This window comes from Rhinatrema bivittatum, chromosome 4 (genome assembly GCF_901001135.1).
Source record: "Rhinatrema bivittatum chromosome 4, aRhiBiv1.1, whole genome shotgun sequence".
NCBI classification, from domain to species: Eukaryota; Metazoa; Chordata; class Amphibia; order Gymnophiona; family Rhinatrematidae; genus Rhinatrema; species Rhinatrema bivittatum.
In genome coordinates, this window is record NC_042618.1 from 214,675,985 (window position 1) to 214,693,442 (window position 17,458).

General features: G+C 44.6%; 1 protein-coding gene across 3 annotated transcripts in view; it reads left to right on the plus strand.

The window, feature by feature from the left end:
- Positions 1 to 17,458, plus strand: part of DAG1 (dystroglycan 1) — a 178,279-nt gene that overhangs the window by 2,184 nt on the left and 158,637 nt on the right. The window lies entirely within an intron of this gene.

Sequence of the window (17,458 nt, forward strand, 5' to 3'; positions counted from 1 at the left end):
TTTTGGAGACCTAGTTAATGAGTTATGACTGCTGCAGCCAGTATTAGACTTCCATGTTAACCTTTGTTCCCCCTCTATAATGAGTGATTTTAGTTTCTTGTCTAAAACTGGAACTTACTCTGAAGTTTTAGGAGTGTAATTTTGCTCAGAAATTTTTTAATATTCGTTCTTTAGCTAGAATCAGCCATACTACTAAAATCTATTTAGGCATGAAAGACCTGGAAAAGTCTATTTAAGGGAAAAAAAGGTGTTTTGGTTTTTTGGGTGTTTTGTTTTTTTTTTTAGTTTCTGTATTTAAAGTGTGTAATACATGCACATAATCGCTTATTTTAATGGATTTAAGTCCAGGGCTTTTTTTTAGGGGATACTTGCTGGTACTGGTGCCTTTTCCCTCTACCTGCTTGATTTTGCCCTGTGGTACTTCAAAAAAATAAACATGCATTTGGCATGTGAGTACCACTGCTGCTTTTTTCAGAAAGAAAACACTTTGTCTTATTACCTTTTAAAGAGAGGATTCATCTTGATATTGTAGCAACAGTTCTCACTTCTTCATTTGAAGAGAGATGATGTATGTCAAAATGGGGAAGAATAATTTCTTATAGAGACTAACACATGTCATGTAGTTTTGATGTAAAATATATAGAGTATTTAAATTCATATCTATATCATGTTGGTAATGTGAGCGGATATGAAAATGTAGAAATCAAGCACTTAATACTGCAGATAGTTTGACAATTATATACTTAAGTTGTAGAGCATCACTAAAATTTATTAATAGTTGATTATTGAATCAAGTTACTAGTTGGGGGAAAAATGGCTGAGTTAGTAGTAGGGTCCATAATTTTCAGTTTTAACTGGGTTTTCAGCCATAAATTTTCAGATTTGAGAGCGGCTTGAGTTGCAAATACAACATTTGAGCACATCTCATCACTGCTGAAAGCCAATGCAGGCCAAAGAGGTGCGGTTTCCAGTCCCCCACCTCCCCACCTGTGAAAGTGCACACCAGTACTGTTCAGTGTTTCAAATTCTGCTTCTCCCCCACAACTAGCTGTCCTGTGCCATGGTATTTCAAGTCCCTCTTCAACCCAGGCCAAAGTGTTAGCTGTGCAGCAAGGCTGATGCAAAGCAGCATTGGAAGTTGACCCCCCTCCCCATTTAACTGGAAGCACTTCCTGGTAAGTTCCCTGGCACTGTTAAGATGCAGAAATGCAGTGGTGCAAAGCATGGGAACCACAACAACCATGATGCTGGAGGGAGGAGAAACCTTGCGCCATGACTGCCAATAAAAATAAATTGTTTTGGATGGTGGGGAAGTACGTATTTAGAGATCTGTTTCAGTTCTACAGCAAACAGTAAGTTCCGTCCACCAGAATAAACTCTGTTCATCTGGAAAGATATTAGATTTTAGTATGATAGGTGGGAAAAAAACTAATAAATTCCTGGGGGAAAAGAACAAATACTGAACATGAAGGTCTATAGTTGCTAGGTAAGAATGGTTTCTCATGTATTTTGTCTCCCCCCCCCCCCCCCCCCTTTTAAGCATTTACATTAAGTTACACAGCAAGCGTTACTTCTCTTGGACAACGTTTAAAGCTGTAGAAAAAGTATCAGTTGTGTTTTCCACTGCCTTTGGGTTGTATTTCCCATTTTTGTTGAATTAATGGAAATTTTAGTATTAGCTCTTTGCTGTTGATAATCATTTTCAGCTGCTATGGGTGTTAGTGGTTGCATTTTGAATTGGCTTGAAATGATGGCTTTTAAACAATTTTCATTCTTTGTAAAATAGGTATGATGGGCATTGTATGTTAATCTTTAATTCAGGATATGTAATCATTAAATAGGACTTTTTTTCTGAGATATGCTGAAGGTGAAACTCACTGCATACCTACATTTATTTCTTTAAAGGTTCAGCATATAAATAACTTTACAGTATGAGTGTCAAAACAATTTACTTTTTCAGAATCCAGAAAATCACTTCTGCTTAGTTGTCTTTATTAAAATCTTGTAGAAATGTTGCTTAAATTATAACCAGGACACACACACATGGTGCTCTTGTCGCATGTGTTTTTCTACACGCCCTATATAATTTTGTTTCATTTCTTGTTATATTGCAGGTAACAGGTTTTATAAAGTGATACTGAAATACTAGGTATTTACAGGGCTGATATTAACTTCTTCTGTCTCCTTGTGCAAATGAGTATTGTGCTGTCTTCTCTGGTAGTGGTGACAAGTAGGTAAAGTTAGAGTGTGCAGGGCTTATAAGCACAGCTGGCTTCCTGTAGCATATTTTAAGAGTCTGCAACAAAGTTAGCAAATTTTGTGGCAGACTTTAAAAATGGTGGCAATTATGTTGTAAATTTGCATAATTTTATATAGTGTTTGCTCTCAATAAGTAGGGCTGAATTAGCCACGAACTATGGATGATGTCATCTGGTGATACCGAACAGAGTAGTCTCTCCAAGTTAGTAGAGCTGTGAGCTTTACTTTGCATGCGTGGAAGTTCCCATGTGGTCATTGCCCTAGAATCTCCTCAGTCTGTTTTTGGCTGAGCTTCACATGGATGGATTTTTCAGTCTCTCCTCTCTTCTCCTTAGTCAAAAAGAATAAAAACTCGATTCATGCGATTTTTCACATCCCACAAAAAGAATTTTTTTTTCTTCAGAAAATGTCCAAGACAGGTAGTGGCTTCAAAGCCTGTCCCTTTGATTGATTCATGTCAGATGGACAGCCACAACTCCTGTTATTGATGTCTAAGCCCGGATCAGGATTGGCCTCAGCCTATGGTTGGATGTCCCCTGCTCACAAAGGTTCAGGGCAGAAAAAATTGCCTCATTGAGCAACCAGGAAGACCAGTTCTGCCTCACCATAAAAAACTAGTGATTCTAGAGCCCAGACCTTAGGTAGGGGTGACCTAGACTGACTCAAAGGCAGGCCAGTCAGAGCTGAAGCATTGTCATTCTTCTGAGCATTTGACACAGTCTGCACAGGTACCATCGATAAAACAAACACTGATGCTGCATCAGTGATATCTAGCATTCCAAACCCAGTGCACAGAAAACCCAAAAAGTACCCGTTTTGACAAAGCAGGTGCCGCAGAATGCACTGATGCAACCTACCGGAGCCCCCTCTACACAATCAACTGATGCATCAGTCGATGCATTATAAATCTATACACCGCTCAACACAGGAAGCATCAATGTGCCCACAGGCTACTGCAATGCATTCAATGCACCCCGTTTTGGAACACTAGACACATGGACCAAAAAAGCCCTTGAAGACAGAGGCATACAGACCACCGATGCAAACTATGACAAAAGCTTCCACATTGAAGTCCAAAAGCAAGAGATCATCATGCCCATCAATGCAAGTAGCTGCAGAAACATTTCCACTGACACACTCTGCAGTGGAAGCAGATTAAGTCAAGGGTCCTAATCCTTCTCAAATGTCACTGGTATCTTTTTTTTTTTCCTCTAAAAGATCAAGGGAGCAGGATCTTCGCCTGCCAGTGTTGCCAACTCAACCGTCGGAGAGGTATATACATGAGATCCTAAGCGCGGCATTACCAATGCAGCTATTTGCTGCTTATGGAGCAAAACTGGCAGAGGTCCAAATGTATCTGCCGCCTCCTATCACAACTGCCCTACTGGTTACCCAACTGCTTTCCCATGGACTTCACCTATAGTCACCAGAACCCGTTCATTCTTATACTAGCATCATATCCTCTGCCCATACTAGAGTGAGGTCCCAGCAGGCCATAGACATCATGAGAGTCTTCTTCGCTCCCTTTATTCCGGAGCCAGAGGAATCTACTTTCCCTATGGCTTATCCGTTACTTCCAGTATCGCCGCAGAGAGTCATGCCAGATGTTCCCCTTCTACAAACATCTTCCTCTTCAGGCCAAAAGAGGTCTCCAGCAAGTGACCTTCCACATCCTCAGCCAATACTATCCACTGGACACAGTCCTCCCCGTTCTCCTCAATCCTCCTGGTCCAGCCATTGTTCTCCTGGGGAGTCCCTGGCAGCTTCATGAGTATTCCATCTGATCCACCTTGGGTGCCATCAGACCATACATCTCCATCTGAGGACTTATCCTACTCAAAATTTGTAGAGAAAGCAGGGTTAGCTCTTAACATTGTGGATGAGCGAGAACCAGATCCTAGAGCGGAAGTGATGGATTACTAAAAATTTAAAAAATCTTTCAAAGAGCAGTCAGCATTACCAACCCTTGCAGTACTGGACACGGTTTTCGTGTAAATGTGGGAGACTCCATTCTCAGGGCTCACAGTAGCCCGCAAGCTGGACCTAAAGTTTAGAGTTAAGTCACCGGGCTATGAAATGATACAACTTCCCCACCACTTGGTAGTTGTCGAAAGCACCATGATAAAGGCCAAAAAGACACAACTTCACTCATGAGGCTTTCTTTTAGGTTCATTACAGAAGGATTTTCTTCAGTTTTTGACATGGGAAGTGGCATTTCTCACCTCAGTTACCTCCACTATGAGAGTCTGCAAGCTTCAGGCTTGTGTCTGCTATATGATCCCATGATTGGATGGCCCTTTTCACTCAATCAAAATTTCTACTGAAGGTTCACTCTGCTTTCTTGATCCCTCAGTTCATTGTATGATCTACCCTTTTTTATGAGACTGTGTCCATGAAAGAAACAGAGCCTTCATACCTTAGATTATAAAAGTATATTCATCTGGTATAAGAAAACCCGATTGCATCGCCAGGCTTCTGATCTATTGGTCACATGCAACACTAACCGACTTGACATCAGTTGCCTATCGTATATGGTTCCCCAGGTTACCAGAATGTGTTCAACACTGCCACCTGTTAGCAGGACTGCAGGTCGCACCTCCTCAGCTCAGAGCTTTGGCTTCTTTTGTTGCTTATCTTAGGGTAGTACCCTTGGAGTGCGTTTGCAAAGCTGCAACTTAGTCACAAGTTCAGCAGTCTGAACAACATCTCAAGGATTAACTTGGGGCAAGCAGTATCATGCTGTAAAGGAACACTTTCCTTATTCTCTTGCTAGACCAGTCCTTAGTCATGGGATTTTCCCTTCTACACAGGATATCTTTTTCATTTTTTTTATTTTCCCTCCGCTTTGACAACACGTCCCGCTGAAGGGAAGTGTGGCCTGAAGCCATTGCAGATGAGTAAAGATAGCTGTCTAGTCAGATCCCAGAGTCTTGCTTCAGCCATGACCTACAAAAAAAGGTAATCCTACAAAAAAAGGTAATCAACCCTGGTTTACCACTAAACTAAAACAGATGAAACAGGAGCTTCGCCACAGAGAAAATATTTGGCGAAAAACACCCAACTCAACTACCTTATCTAAGTACAAAGGCTTTCTACATCATTACAGGACCTCTATTCTTCTAACAAAAAGAGAATTCTACGCCAATAAAATTCATCATTTTCAATACGATGCCCAAGCCCTGTTCGCATACGTCACTCAAATCACAAAATCAAATCCTCCTTCCATTCCAGATGATCAAGCTCTATCTAAGGCTAATGAACTTGCTTTATTCTTTCAACAAAAGATCCTGAATACGCTCGCCCTTCTTCCACCAAATACTCTACCTCTTACCTCAGACAAGAATCTTCAATCAAGCAAGGGAGCCAAACTATAAAGCTTCGAATCAATTTCTATTAAAGAGATTGAATCCCTTCTAAAAAGACAAAAACCATCTAGCCATCCTGCAGATAATATTCCTTCAAAGCTCCTACTTCTCATTCCAAACACGATCGCAAAACCTTTAACAAGTATCATAAATTGCTTTTTAACCCAAGGAAGTTACCCTGACAGCCTAAAAACTGCCTCACTCAAACCCCTTCTCAAGAAACACAATCTTGACCCTAATTTACCTGCCAATTTTAGACCCATCTCTAATTTGCCATTTTTAGCCAAAATAACAGAAAAGCTGGTAAACACCCAGCTTTCAGAATACCTGGAAGATCAAAATATTCTACACCCCTCACAATATGGCTTCCGCAAAGCACGCAGCACGGAAACCCTCCTTATCTCACTTACAGATCATATTATAATGGGTCTTGACAAAGGCTACTCCTTTTTATTAATCCTGTTAGACATCTCCGCGGCGTTTGACACCGTCAACCATTCCATTCTTCTGGATCGCCTAACACACATTGGTATCTCAGGATCTGCCCATAATTGGTTCAAATCTTTCCTTTATAATAGATCCTTCAAAGTTAAAATCAACAACAAAGAATCGCCATTAACAAAATCCAATCTAGGAGTACCTCAAGGATCTTCCCTTTCCCCAACCCTTTTTAATATTTACCTCCTACCCCTTTGCCAATTGCTATCCGACCTTAATTTAATTCATTATCTGTATGCAGACGATGTACAGATTCTTATTCCTATTACAGAATCTATTTCAAAAGCACTTTCCCATTGGAATAACTGCCTTACATCTATCACTAACCTCCTCAATAGATTAAATCTGGTCTTTAACTCTTCAAAGACGGAGCTCTTCCTCATCTCTGCAAATGAAGAAAATACTCCCATACCATACCCTCACATACCCTCACATCACTCATAAGCAGGTGAGAGATCTAGGAGTAATTCTGGATAATAGACTAAACCTTAAAAAAATGGTCAATACCACATCCAAAGACTGTTTTTACAGACTCCAGGTTCTGAAACGACTCAAGCCACTTCTTTTTTTCAAAGATTTCAGAACAGTACTCCAGGCGCTGTTATTCTCTAAGATAGACTATTGCAGTGCTCTTCTCCTTGGCCTACCCAAAGCGACCACTAAGCCACTTCAGATGATTCAAAACGCTGCAGCAAGATTACTGACTAACACCAGCCGAGGAAATCACATCTCACCCATCCTCAGAAACCTACATTGGCTACCAGTAAATTTTAGAATCCTTTATAAAGCAATCACCTTAATACATAAGTCCATCCATCATCAACTCCAACTCGACCTTGAAATCCCCTTCAAAATTCATTCCTCCAATAGGCCTATTAGAGACAATCATAAAGGTATTTTGAATTACCCCCCAACCAAAGCCTCACGACTTTCCTCGACCAAAGACCGAGCTTTTTCTATAGCAGGTCCATCTATTTGGAACAACATTCCTTCAAGCCTCCGACTGGAACCCTGTCTCATTACGTTCAGAAAAAAACTTAAGACGTGGCTATTCCACCAAGCCTTTGATGAGCCTCCAGACAACCCTTAGTCGTCTTTTTCTTCACTTGGATTTAGAAGATGAAAGCCCTACAACCTTTCAGACGAAGAACTCTGGCACTCACCGATTAAAGCATCTTTTTGCTCTATTCCAAATTCCTTTGGATAATGCTTCTTCAATTATTTTTGACCTTTAACTTCCTTCCAGCTCTTAAGCTTCCCAAGTTTTTACTCCTTGTTAAATGTAACTTTTATCTTATTCTCTTCTCTTGTTAATTACTTTTATTTATTGCTTCTGTTATACCCTTGTTTTATGTAAACCGATCCGATATGGTTTAATTTACTATGAAGGTCGGTATAAAAAACTGTTAAATAAATAAATAAATAAATGACCTGGTTGAGCCTTCTGGCTCCTGGGGCTACATTTCCTAGAGGGCGATTGCTCGCAGAGAGAGAGTATTTTTGTGTGTGTGTGGGGGGGGGGGGGGGGGGTTGTCTCTCCTGTCCTAGTTGAGCTTCTCTTGGGTAACTCCCATTATGCCTATGGTTTTGGTCAAATAGCCCTGGTAGGGGGTTCCCTTTGCTCTTTGCCAGAGGAATTGGGGAACCAGAGTAAGTTGTGTTTTTTTTTTTTGTTTAAATATAAGGTAGAAGCTGCATTCCCCCCTCCTTTTCCACCTACTTTCTTTTGTATAAAGCAAAAAAAAAAAGTAAAGCTGCAGAAAGAGTATCAATGCTGACTGTAAGTTATTCTTTCTTTCCCTTGAGGGCTAATTCCTAAGGCCATGGCCATCTTTTCTTTACAGAAACCGTGCCAAGCTAAGGAGGGGAGCCCCGGTAGCTTGTCAGCATCATGGTAGTTCGAGGCCACAGGAACCCATTATGAGAAATGGCAGTTGGGTTGTAGTGGGCTGCGGTGGTGATGACAGTTCCATGGTGCTCCGGGAGAGAGCAACAGGCTTGCAGGATTCCACTGTATTGCTGAAAGTCGTTCCAGCTCCATGAAGGGGGGTGTGGGGAAGTGGAGTTGTGGCATCTCTCCCATGTGGTGCCTACCCCTCCTATTGATGTAAGTATATTTAAAACTGAGAAACAATGAAAAGGGGGGCATGAGAAACTGCAGATGTGCAGCTCATGGCTAAGAGGGTTCCTACAGTAGTTGGTTCCCTTTGTCCCATTTGTGTATGGGATCTGGAGCCAGTATCTCTGGAAGGTGTAGCTGCTAATTTTTCTCCCTAGGAAGATGTGGCAGGGCTTCCCTTGGGAACCACCATAGCAGTGGCAGTAGCTTTGGGGTGGTGCATCTAACCCAGAGGCTTTATAGATCTCATGGGCCCTTCCTTTTGGGGTGCTTCCTCAGGGGCACAAGTCTTGCTCGAGAAATCCATTGTAGGGACCTTAGGGGCCTTTTCTGACACACTGAAGGAGACCTTTTTCCTACCGGTACCCCTTCAGGTTGCGAATGATAGAAGGCCGTCCGTGAAGTGAGCCAGGGAAGCCATGAGGAACATTGATTCCTCTACCCTAGCTTTATGCAAGAGATGAGGGAAGCTTTTTATCTTGGAAATAAACTCCCACCACTCAATAGTCTTTTAGATTTGCTAGGGGAATGTTCTTCCAAGGAGGAAAAGTCCTCACTGGTATTTGTATTTAGTAGAGAGGAGTTATTGGCCTTGTTTACTATTGTAAGGGTTGCTCTCAAATTCTCAGAATCCAGAGGAACCAACCACATGGAAGGGGACCAGATTCTATAAGGAATCCAGAAGCCCCCCAAAAGCCTTCTGCTTGCAAAATGACTGTGGTCCTATCAAAAAGTCCTCCCCCCCCCCCCAAGGGGATTTGAGGAGGACTAGATTCATGAGTAAGATCTATCCCTTGCCACTCTTAAGAATTCCGGAGGGTGAAGGCAGCTCAGGATGATTTAAAAAAAAAAAAAAAAAAAAAAAAGGATCAAAGAGAAGCAGACACTTGGATCCTCAGTGAAATCCAGAAATTTACAGGTTGGTGCAAGATTTCCCTTTCTCCCGCAGAGTGCAGCGGTTATACAAAACTAAAAGAGGATACTGAGGAGGGAGCAGGACTGTGGCCTGAATTAGAACTCATTGGCAGAATGGCAGGTAGAGGGAGGAAATGTCCCCACAGTGGCCATGGCAAGTAGAGCACCATAGCAAGCTCTTCTTGCTACAAATGCGAGACAGACCCGCCCAAGGTATCCATTGAGGTTGTAAAGGGAATCAGGATTTGGGACAGCCGTGAGTGTGAAAGTGTAAAAGGACGAGCTAACTCCCTCACAGACAGCTCGATACAGTAAAGTGGGGCCGCGGTTACCCCGCTCCTAACCCGCTTTCTACTCACTTTCCGGCCGCGTTAGCCCTTCCTGCGATACACTATCCCCTTTAACCCATCCTTACCGCCTCTTTAAATCCCCGGGTAACCCCTTCCGCACGTGGCATGTATATCAGATGTAAACGATCGAATTAGCTATTCCCTACCATACAGTAACGCGCGCCCCGACTATCGCTATTTTACCCTGCCATTTTGCCCCGCGTTTAGCCTGCTAACTTACTGCCTACCTTTACCCCTGCGTTAGAGGCAGGGATAATGGTAGACGGCAAACTTTCCCCCAAAAGGAAACCTCTAAAAACTTAAAATCCCCTCCTCCCGAAGCGACTCAACATTATTTTCTGTTTTCTTACCTTTTGTTGCTTTTCAGCCCCTTCCCTTCTCTGCCGCCCTCCGGAGGGGGCAGCCGGCGGCGAAAGTGGCTTGCAGCGGTCCCCCCCCGCGCAGGTCCCGGTTCTCCTGGCTCTGCAACAGCAGTACAACAGCTAGGGCTCCATCCGGCTTACAGCGTTCCCCCCCCCCACGCAGGTCCCGGTTCTCCTGGCTCTGCGTGAAGTGAGAGCCCACTGTTCTGTGCCCTCTCCGGCATGAGCGAAGCGGAGCGCCCGTCGATTTGGGCGCTCCGGCCAATGAAAGCACATAGACGGGCGTGCGTGACGTCACGGCATGCGTCACGCACGCCCGTCTATGTGCTTTCATTGGCCGGAGCGCCCAAATCGGGCGCTCCAGCCAACGAAAGAACGCTTTGCTCGTGCCGGAGAGGGCACTTCACGCCGAGCCAGGAGAACCGGGACCTGCGTGGGGGGGGAGGAACGCTGCAAGCTGGATGGAGCCCTAGCTGTTGTACTGCTGTTGCCGAGCCAGGAGAACTGGGACCTGCGCGGGGGGGAGGGGAGGAGGAACGCTGCAAGCCGGATGGAGCCCTAGCTGTTGTACTGCTGTTGCCGAGCCAGGAGAACCGGGACCTGCGCGGGGGGGACCGCTGCGAGCCGCTTTCGCCGCCGGCTGCCCCCTCCGGAGGGCGGCAGAGAAGGGAAGGGGCTGAAAAGCAACAAAAGGTAAGTTGGCACCTGTCGAGCCGCTTTGGGAGGAGGGGATTTTCGGTTTTTAGGTTTTCCTGGGTTAAAGTTGGGATCCACTTCCTGGTGCCTGTCATTTCAAATGTCATTTGAAATGACAGGTACCAGCGCACCCAGGATACTGTATAGGCGCTGTATTAAGCGCCTATACAGTAAAATGGGTTGCGCGGGCCTAACGCTTTGCATACGTGGCTTGCATTTGCAAGCAATTTAAATAGAGTATCGAGCGGTATGTGATCAGAACAGTGCGTGGGGCAAACGAGGGTACGCCCGGCACTGCCTCACTCTTTCTAACGCGGCCTTACTGTATCGACCCGAGAGAGAGAGCTGTGGAAGGGCTGAATATGGCAGGGAAGCAGTGGAAAGCCCAAGAAGGGAGTCTTGAGAGGGAAGCAGGACTGAGTAGAAAAGGGAAGACTTCTGATAAGATGAAGGGAGGAAATCAATGAGGATGATTTCTCCTCTGAATTTATATTACTGATGTACAAGGCTTATTGTGAAATGAAGGAAGGTGAGGCAAATTTGAGTCAACTCCTAGATAAGGATAGAGGAGGAGGGGCAAAAAAGTCCCAGATAGAAGGAAAAGAGAGCCCCATAGGAAGCCAGAACCCCTTAGGCTTCTCCCCAGCAGCTGCCTTCTGGATTCAGGAGAAAATTCTGAGAGGGGGAAAGGAAAGGATAATGCAGTGAGACAGTTTAGAAGAGAAGAAATAGGCCCCCCTTATTCAACCAGTGGGTCCAATCCCTGCATCTGGGGGAATAGGAGAAACCTGCGAAAAGAAGGGGAGATCCCATTCTAAAAAGTATAAAGAGACCAGCCAAGGTATTCCGCTTATATCATGTCAAAGATATGATAAATCTAGAATAGGGCACCTCTGATACCAGGTTAATGTCAAAACATGCTACTTGTAGCCTATATCTGCTGCTGAAAGAAGAAGCCAAACAGTTTTATAAACTGTGAAGGATTGTTGCCCCAGTAGCTGTGGTCTCCAAGAGGACCAGTATTCCAGTAGGAGGTATAGCCTCTAAGGATACACAAGTCTGTAAAATAGATTCATTTCTCAAAAGGTACTTTGAGGTAGCAAGCCTCTCCCATCAGATTGTGTTTTTGTGGAGATTGAGGCCAGAGCCTTAATAAGGTGGATCCAAAAGTGTGGTATGAAGCAGCCGGCCTATGAGAAGATGATTATTCAGAGACAACTCGGTACTACTACTACACATTTCTGTAGTGCTACATTTTGATTTCTTTGTGTAAAGCCTCATGTATGTTCCCATATTATGGAGGCCATTTAAAAATTGATTGATCTTGAATGGGGCACCCCAGAAGCTAAGGGGGACAAGGAAGGACTTGGATCCAGCTGTGAGAGAGCAATTCCACTTTCCGAAAGTGAATGCACTTGTGTGTCATTACCAAGTGGACACCTATTCCCAAAAAATAGGGGAGCAGCCTTGAAGGATGCACAGGATAGGAGAATTGAAGCTTTCTGTAAGCAGGCCTTTGAAGCAATGACCATGAATTTGCTTCTTGCCATTTCCTGATGGCTTGCTCTTGTTTACTTCTCTTTCATGAAGTTGATGAATCTGGTGTGAATTTCAGGGCAGTGATGGAACTAGCCAGGGGCGGATTGCCGTGTCGGGCATCCCCCGGTGGGCCGGTCGCGCTAGTCACGTGGTCTGCCGAGCGCTGCTGTGACAGAGCCGCGTTTGGCAGACCGGCCTGGGGATTCGCTGGCCTGGGCGGCGAATCCCCAGGCCGGTTGTCAGCGGGAATCTGCCCCTGGAACTAGCTGCCTTTTTGGCAGATGAGGGCTGCGATTTAGAGTACTTCAGCCAGAGGGTGGCTTCAGTAATAGCAGCCAGGCATCAGTTATGGCTGAGAAATTGGTTGGCCGATGCAACCTCCAAGTCTATCCTTATGAAGTTGCCCTTTAAAGGCTCACTCTTGTTTGGGAGCGAGCTGGAGAAAATGGCCAGTAAGTGGGGTGAGCCCCAGGTTCCTTGGTTGCCAGAGGATAAGAAACAGATGTCTCGCTCTTTCAGCACTTTTGACCCTACAGAGGAACGGCCTTTTCAGAGGGGTCAACCTTTGGGTAGGTCTCAGTCCAGACGGAGTGCAGGCTTGGATAGTAGAGCCCTGTGAGCCTCCCGATGAAGCTGTGCCTACCCAGCCCTGGGAACAGGAGATAGGGAGGTGGGTTGAAATCACGTCAGACCAGTGGGTTTTGGAGGTGTGCATTGGAGTTTTGCAGTATTCCTTGGGATGTCTCCCTGCAACTCTCCACAGAAGAGACAAGCAGTAGAGTGTACATTGTCAAGACTCCTCAGTCTGCGTGTTGTAGTTCCATTTATTTCATTGTGCCCAAGAAGGAGGGCTCATTTCGTTTCATCCTGGATCTCAAGGGGGTCAGCTGTCATTTGTGTGTGACTCATTTTCGCATGGAAACCTTGAGCTCAGAGATAATGGCAGTATAGCTGAGGGAGTTTGACATCTCTGGATTTCTCTGAGTTGTACCTGCATATTCCCGTCCGGCTAGAGCATCAATGATTTTTGTGTTTCGTGGTTTTGGGGCATCAGTTTCGAGGGCTACTTCTGGTTTGGCCACCGTGCCCAGAACTTCTTTCATGGTTATGGTGGTGGTAGTGGCGGTGGCAGAGTTGAGAGAGGATGTGATCTTGGTACACCCGTACTTAGACGACTGGCTAATTCAGACCAGGAGTCTGGAAGGAGAGCCCTCCGGGTTTTGCACAAAATGATCTCCTTGTTGCAGTAGTTAGGTTGCATGGTGAACCTGGCCATGAGCAATCTTTATCCATCACAGTCACTAGAGTATCGTGGTGTTCGGTTTGACACAAAACAGGGTTGGGTGTTCTTTCCAGAGTTCCTTATTCAGAAGCTGATAGCGAAGGTGCGTCTATTGATGAACACAATATGCTCAACAGTCTGGTCTTCTCTACAGGTACTCTGGCGGCGATTCTGGAGGTGGTGCCATAGGCAAGGGCACATATGCCTCCTCTTTAGCGCACTCTGCTGTCTTGTTGGAGCCCTTGGTCTCAGGACTATTCATTTCAGCTTCACCTACCGATGGAAGTCTGCACTCAAATGCAGTGGTAGTTAAAAGTGGATCATCTAAGACAGGGGTTTTCCCTAAGATCACTAGACTGGCTAGTACTCACGACAGATGCAAGCCTCCAGGGTTGGGCAATTCACTGTCAGAAGCTGACAGCACAAGGGTGTTGGAGTGCAGAGGAGTCTCTCTGGAACATCAATTGGCTGGAAGCCTGTGCAGTCCAGTTGGTATGCTTGCGGTTAGGCAACCAATTGCAGGGTCGAGCTGTCCGGATAATGTCGGACAGTGGCTTAAATCAATCAGCAGGGAGAAACTAAGAGCCAACAAATATCACAGGAAATAGCCCAACTTATGGAATGGGTGGAAGTGCATCTTCAGGAAATCTCAGCCTCACACATTGCAGGACAAGACAATGTAAGAGCCAACTTTTTCAGCACAGTCTGGATCCAGGAGAATGGGAATTGTCAAACGAGTTCCGTTTCTGGAACTGCTAGTTACTTCTCGCAGTGTGAATGTTCTTCACTTCAGTCGCAGGAGAGATCCAAAGTCCTTGGCAATCGATGCCTTCGAGCTGGAGAGGCCAGAGGGCAAGCTGCTATATGCTTTTCCCCAGTGGCCCATGTTGGACAGAATGATTCGGAAGATCGAGAGTCACAGGGAGATGGTGTTTCTGGTGGTATACAGATTTGTGATGGCTCCTGGGGGGACTGTCTTCTCTGGTTTCTGGTGCACAGGGATCTGCTATGGCAGGGTCCTATTAATGAAGATCCAACTCTATTTTGTCTTATGGTATGGCCCTTGAGAGGGCTTGGTTGCTGAAGCATGGATATTCTACTTCCTTAGCCTATATGCAGGTATGGCGTGTGTGTGAGGGGTTCTTTCTCGTTCGGTTAAGATCCTGCTTATTTTGGAATTTTTTCAGGATGGATTGAGTAAAGGGTAGGTCCTTAATTCATTAAAGGTACAGGTGGTGGCTCTTTCCTGTTTCCAAGGTCAGGTGAATAGTGCACCCTTGTCTGCTCATCCAGATGTGGCCCGTTTTGTGTGAGAAGTGAAGCATCTTCGTCCTCCCTTGCGGTTACTGGTGCCCTTCTGGAGTCTTAATCTGGTTTTGGATTTCTTAGCAAGCACTACTTTTCGACTGATGCGTAACTTTTCTTTGAGGTTATTGACCTTGAAAATGGTGTTTCTTGTGGCAATTTGTTCTGCGCATCGAGTATCCGAACTGCAAGCCTTGTCTTGTGGGAGCCGCTTCTACGAGTTACTCCAGGGGCAATACAGCTGCGTACTGTTCCTTTCTTTTTACCAAAAGTGGTCTCGGATTTTCACTTGAATCAGTCCATTTTATTGCCATTTCTGGACCAGGAAAGAGATGTGGAGGAATATCGCCTGTTATGGCCCTTGGATGTCAAGAGGCATAATTTTGAGGTATTTGGAGGTTTCCAAACCTCTCAGGAAGACTGATAATGTTTGTTCTCCACAGTGGAAGTAAATGGGGCGAGCCGCCGTAGTGGGCTACATTAGCCCGGTAGATTAAGGAGGTAGTTACGGCCATGTATGTTGATGCTGAGCAGCCATTGCCTAGCCATGTTAGGGCTCATTACACTAGGGCTTAGGCAGTGTCACGGGCGAAGGTTAGATTGTCTCCCAACGAAATTTGCCGAACTGCGATGTGGTCCTCTTTCCACATCTTTTCCAGGCATTATCGCCTGGATGTCCAGGCTTGGGAGGAAGCAGCCTTCACACATGCGGGTTTTGACTGGACCGGAGGCAGCCTCCTGCCCTATTGAAGAGTAGCTTTGCTGCATCCCACTGGTTCTGGATCCACCTGTCTGAATGCTAAAAGAGAAGAAATTACTGCTTACCTGATAATTTCCTTTCCTTTGGTACAGAAGAGGCGGCTCCACCTTCCCGCCCTTGGCTGCTGAATGGTTGTGCTGTGGTGGTCCTGCGTGGCTGCATGTTCCAGGGAGTACTGGTAAGTGTCAATTCAGACCCTAGACTAGTAGTGTTGTACTCCTTGTCTGAGCTTAGTGGTTTCCTGTTGGCTGAGTACTAGAGTGGTTGGTTGTTATTAATCCAAGTTTTTTTTTAGTTTGTCCACAGTTGGTTTTTGCAGAGAAGCCTGGCAGGCTGATGTCAGGATCCACCTGTCTGTATTTAATTTCCCATTAAAACATTTTTTATCAGGTAAGTAGTAATTTCTCCATACAAGACTTGGGTATTTTATAAAGCAAGACAATGGTTAAAAAGAAAAAAATGTTAGTTAAGACTAAAAGCAGACAATTGGGCATAAGATTTAAAAGCGGTTTCAAAAAGGTTGGTCTTTAGATGGGATTTAAACCTGGCAAGAGAGGGAGCATGATGCAACAATTCAAGATGACTATTGCAAGCATATGGTGCAGCCAGGTGGAAAGCACAGACTCTGGGATTGGTATCTGAGAAGATGGGCATGGATAGGAGTGACTTATCCGATGAGCGGAGTGCACGAGGGGGGCTGTAGAGAGAAGGAAGAGGAGAAATAGTGAGGTACAGTTGAGTGAAGGCATTGTAGGTTAGAGAAGAACTTGAACTGTATTACGGGTATGATGGCATCAGAGGCAGCAAGTAAAATTTGGTAAGATCCTTTGCAAAGCAAGTAGCAATGAAGGTTGTGTCCAGGAGATATTTATGGTTGAGAAATTGGGCAGCGGATACCCCATCAAAATCTTGCGTCACTAAAGTTCCCTTTAAAGGGAAGTTATTTGGTGAGGAATTAGAAAAATTGACAAGTTTGGGAGACTCCAAAGCCCAAAGATTGTCAGAAGACTGGAATAGGAGTGCATATAAAGACCCGAGGTGGAGACTGGGCAAATCCAGGCAATATAGAGCCCCAAGACCTTATTTCCAGGGAGGAGGAGCCCAAGGGGAGGTGTCCTTTCAGGGTAACCAGAAAGGTTTTAGTGATAAAGCATGAAGGGGGACCGAAAGGAAGCACATGATGGGGTAAGAGGCCCACTCCTTGATCCCAACTGTAGGTGGGTGGCTAGCAAAGTTCTGCAAAGAATGGGTCCACATCACCAAGGACAGGTATTCCCTGGTACTTGCCAGCCAGTTCCAAATTAGTTTATAATTTCCCCAGTTGGGTCATAAGCAAAGAAAGAAGCAATTAAGCAAACACCAGAAATATTGCACCTACTGGAAGCTATAGAGCCGATACTGGAAGAGCAAAGGAGGGAAGGATGTTACCTATATTTCATGGTGCCAAAGAAAGAAGGCACCTTTCGGCTGGTATTAGACCTGAAGAAAGTAAACAGACACCTAAGAATCACCAAGTTCAAAATGGAAACCTTAAAGTCAGTAATGGGGTCAGTAAGGAGAGTTCCTTACCTCTCTAGACCTATCAAACGCATACTTGCACATCCCGATAAGGGACACTAATTTTATTTATTTTATTTAAAGATTCTTGTATACCGTCGTTCATAATATACATCACAACGGTTTACATGTTATAAAATCATACTAAAATATCTAAAAGATACAATAAAATATGATAGAAAATAAAATTTAATCAATTATTAATAAAAGAACATAAAACAAAAGTAAAAATACTGTTTCTTTAAACCAATTAGTCCTTTTTTTCAAGATAATCAATATAAGCCTGTTCAAAAAGCCATGTTTTTAGAGCTTTTTTAGAAGCTTTAAACTCTGACTCTAAACGCAATGCTACAGGCATAGTGTTCCAAATGCATGGACCAGCAATTGAAATGGATTGCTCTCGGATTAAATCAGAAATATTTAAGATTTGCAGTATTAGGCAGTCACTTTC